This window comes from Schistocerca nitens, chromosome 7 (genome assembly GCF_023898315.1).
Source record: "Schistocerca nitens isolate TAMUIC-IGC-003100 chromosome 7, iqSchNite1.1, whole genome shotgun sequence".
Lineage (NCBI taxonomy): Eukaryota > Metazoa > Arthropoda > Insecta > Orthoptera > Acrididae > Schistocerca > Schistocerca nitens.
In genome coordinates, this window is record NC_064620.1 from 247,959,408 (window position 1) to 247,964,102 (window position 4,695).

The 4,695-nt window shown below is 42.7% G+C and overlaps 1 long non-coding RNA gene across 2 annotated transcripts; it reads left to right on the forward strand.

The window, feature by feature from the left end:
* Positions 1-2,171: 2,171 nt before the first annotated feature.
* On the forward strand, positions 2,172-3,481 carry LOC126195312 (uncharacterized). Of its 2 annotated transcripts, none has more exons than XR_007538574.1 (4): positions 2,172-2,346; positions 2,468-2,534; positions 2,630-2,752; positions 2,849-3,481. It is a non-coding gene; the product is annotated as an uncharacterized LOC126195312 (long non-coding RNA). The 2 variants fall into 2 exon arrangements; XR_007538575.1 differs by having other exon boundaries at positions 2,468-2,531.
* Positions 3,482-4,695: the final 1,214 nt, after the last annotated feature.

Consider the following 4,695-nt stretch of genomic DNA (forward strand, 5'->3'; position numbering starts at 1 on the left):
GCTCATTCCTGTGTATCATTTGTTTTTAACCCTGAACCCTGACGATGCCGGGAGGGGGGGGGGAATTAGATACTGTTTCATATTTTAAAATTTTGAAAAGGATAATTGTTTTTAATGGAGTCTTCAACTGAATTCCATAAATGTTTTAAATTTTGTGGTTAAACTTAACCCAAAAATTTAACACGTTAATAGTACATGTGACTTTCCACAGTGACAGTCATACTGAATATTTTGAAGTTCAGGGCCCTACTTATACACTCCTGGAAATGGAAAAAAGAACACATTGACACCGGTGTGTCAGACCCACCATACTTGCTCCGGACACTGCGAGAGGGCTGTAAAAGCAATGATCACACGCACGGCACAGCGGACACACCAGGAACCGCGGTGTTGGCCGTCGAATGGCGCTAGCTGCGCAGCATTTGTGCACCGCCGCCGTCAGTGTCAGCCAGTTTGCCGTGGCATACGGAGCTCCATCGCAGTCTTTAACACTGGTAGCATGCCGCGACAGCGTGGACGTGAACCGTATGTGCAGTTGACGGACTTTGAGCGAGGGCGTATAGTGGGCATGCGGGAGGCCGGGTGGACGTACCGCCGAATTGCTCAACACGTGGGGCGTGAGGTCTCCACAGTACATCGATGTTGTCGCCAGTGGTCGGCGGAAGGTGCACGTGCCCGTCGACCTGGGACCTGACCGCAGCGACACACGGATGCACGCCAAGACCGTAGGATCCTACGCAGTGCCGTAGGGGACCGCACCGCCACTTCCCAGCAAATTAGCGACACTGTTGCTCCTGGGGTATCGGCGAGGACCATTCGCAACCGTCTCCATGAAGCTGGGCTACGGTCCCGCACACCGTTAGGCCGTCTTCCGCTCACGCCCCAACATCGTGCAGCCCGCCTCCAGTGGTGTCGCGACAGGCGTGAATGGAGGGACGAATGGAGACGTGTCGTCTTCAGCGATGAGAGTCGCTTCTGCCTTGGTGCCAATGATGGTCGTATGCGTGTTTGGCGCCGTGCAGGTGAGCGCCACAATCAGGACTGCATACGACCGAGGCACACACGGCCAACACCCGGCATCATGGTGTGGGGAGCGATCTCCTACACTGGCCGTACACCACTGGTGATCGTCGAGGGGACACTGAATAGTGCACGGTACATCCAAACCGTCATCGAACCCATCGTTCTACCATTCCTAGACCGGCAAGGGAACTTGCTGTTCCAACAGGACAATGCACGTCCGCATGTATCCCGTGCCACCCAACGTGCTCTAGAAGGTGTAAGTCAACAACCCTGGCCAGCAAGATCTCCGGATCTGTCCCCCATTGAGCATGTTTGGGACTGGATGAAGCGTCGTCTCACGCGGTCTGCACGTCCAGCACGAACACTGGTCCAACTGAGGCGCCAGGTGGAAATGGCATGGCAAGCCGTTCCACAGGACTACATCCAGCATCTCTACGATCGTCTCCATGGGAGAATAGTAGCCTGCATTGCTGCGAAAGGTGGATATACACTGTACTAGTGCCGACATTGTGCATGCTCTGTTGCCTGTGTCTATGTGCCTGTGGTTCTGTCAGTGTGATCATGTGATGTATCTGACCCCAGGAATGTGTCAATAAAGTTTCCCCTTCCTGGGAGAATGAATTCACGGTGTTCTTATTTCAGTTTCCAGGAGTGTACATCAGTATTTGTTTAAAATATATGTCAACAACAATTAAGATATTTTTTTAGGGTGGAAATACAGTACCCTCCCTTCCCCCCAATACACATTATTAAAAATGTGTTGGTGTTGCTAGGATTAAAGAAGTAACTTGAAGCTATAGTCATTACTAAAACTGAGTCAATTGTCAACTTGTTTGAAGTAAATATTCAAGCTGCAAGTATCATGTAGAATACTGTACGCAAACATTCTAATATATATCACCAAAAATAATATGGCATCATTTCTATTGTGCTTATGCTGATATGAAACCTATTTTTCTGTAGGTGAAACCCTTCCTGTAGAGGTGATCCTTGGCACCAATAGTGTGTAAGAGGAGCGAGAGGCACACCAACACCAGCAGATGAGTCTCCGTTTAATACTTGGGATATTATAACATTAAGGTAATTCTAGTTTGGGTACATTTTTGGCAGATTTGAACTCCCCCTTAAAATGAAGATATAACTGTAGGGCATAGCATATATTTGTTATGCTACATTAAAAGAGTACTAGTGGTTTTGTGTTGAAGTGTTTAATGTATATTGTCGGTCAGTAAGTCAGAGCACTTTGTTCCAGTTATAGCTCCAGAAGTCAGTCACCAGCAGCAGATGTCACACAGTTATAAAATGGGAAACTTGAAGAATAAGGTACGAGTGGTTTGGATACATGTGTGGGAAATTTCACCTTTCACTTAAAATGAAGGTACAGTTACAGTCCTTAAGAGTATACTGGCAAATGGTAACTCAAAGCTCTTTGTTTCTGTTACAGCTCCAGAAGTCAGCAGCAGCAGCAGACGTCACACAGCCATAATGCGAGAAGCTTGAAGAATAATGTGGTAGTGGTTTGGATACATATGACATATTTCACCTTCAGTTTAAAATTGAAATTTGTTTATATTGGCAGGTGGTAACTCGGAGCTCTTTGTTCCAGTTATGGCTCCGATAGTCTTCCAGCAGCAGCAAATGTTACACAGTCCTATAGAGGCAAACTTGAAGTATAAAGTAATAGTGTTTTGCATACAATGGCAAACTTGACCTTTCGCTTAAAATGGAGGTACATTTGCACTGAGTTTAATGTTATGACACGTGAATGGATTACCAGTGATGTATACGTAAATACTGGAATTTGTAACTTAGAACTTAATTTCAGTATCGGCTTTGAAATTTGGTCACTGGATACAACTATATTATCTTTCATGTTGATAGCAGCAATCATCAGATTGCAATCCAGTTAAGTACCTGTGAGGCATGAGATGTCAAAAATACTTGTGGGTTATTGGTAGCCTGTGTCAAGGCATGTGGCACCTCAAAGTTTGTAAGTACAGTAGCATTTTGTTTTCTGCTTTACTTAAAAATTGGTAGCTGTAGCACCCATTCTGACATTCAATTATTTTGAATTTCAAGTTTCTTAGAATGATACTGACATCAGTTTGTTAACACTAATCCGTATATTATTGTTAATATATGCTGCTATTTTCCTCAGATGTTAACTGAAATTGTTTTATTGTTATAATAACAACACTTCAGCCTTTGCAAACTTGCAGTATAGGTTACCTGCTGAGAAATATTTACTGGAAGAAATGGTTTCTTGAATAGGACCGAAAGGAAAACCACTGAAAATGCCAAACGTGAATTGGTGAAACATCTTGTGCTCAATACTAAATTTCATTTGCAAAACACGGAAGTTTTCCTATCTTTGTGGTGGAACACAACAAATTCTCATAATTTTGCTAGTTTGTATTCTAGAAAGGGTGCCAGAAATGGAAGAGTATAATTTTTATTAAATCGGACATTAAATGTAAGTATGTTGGAGTACAGAAAGGGTGCAACTGGCCTTCCCCACTGTAGCCTGATGTGCTCCAACATGCATTTGTACTGATGTGCAGGTGGTTATAACACTAGTATCAAACTGCATGGTACCCACTTACTAATGTGACCCACCCTTGCATGATCTTCTGCAGACAGCAAGAAATCCGCTACTGCTCTTACTACCTGTCCAACAGTTGTGGAGGATTTTTTCCCCTTGGTGCTTGACATGACATGTTTTGCCCTCTGCCCTTAAAATCTCAATTCTTGTTACATTTTTCATCCATTTTCTATCTCCTGATGGACCTGTATTGATTAAGAAACTAATCACTGCAGAGGTGATTTTAGAACTTTTGCTAGTGGCAGTGTGGAGGGGCTCCACTCTTTAAAAAATAAAATTACATTGTGGGACATGGAATTATTATTAGATGCTTTCATGGACATTTTGTTTACTGAAAAAGTCAGTCATTATCTGAGGTATTTAAATGTTAACTTCAAATCTAAAACTGCATCAAAAGATAAATTTCACTAAGTCTTTAACAAGTTTCAGTATCTTGCTTCACATGCTGGACCCTCCAACTATAAAAAACAGTGTTTTGCAGAGAACAGCTATTCAGATGTTAACATCCCAGAATTTCCGTAGACAAGGATATTTCTGCTGTTTGTTTCCTGTTCTTCTGTTTCAGATAACTACTCACATATGCAGCAACTGCTGAAGCAGCCTCTGGCAGTTTATTGAAGTTCCGTGAACAAAGTGTTGTGTGGTCTGTTTGTGTAAAGTGATAAAGAAAAATGTTAAAGTGTAATTGCATATGTAATTGTGTATATATTTAATCATTATTTTTGCTAGTTGTAAGATCTATTTTCATGTAAATCAGAACATAGTATAATAGGTAACAACTGAATGAGGCAGTGTAGCTATTAACAGCACTGACCTCATATTCGGGAGGATGGGGTTCGCTCTGTCTGGCCATCCTGGATCGCTAAGGCAAATGCCGGGATGGTTCCTTCATCAAGGCCACGGCTGACCACCTGTCCCGCCCTTAAAGAGATCCTTTAAACATTGTGTGCATACCCATATTTTGAATTATTGATGTTTGTTGTATTATGTTGAGATATTCTTGGATGAAATAAAAAAAGTTTATACATTTGTATTTGTGGTCACATGTTAAATTACTGAGAAAATTGCAG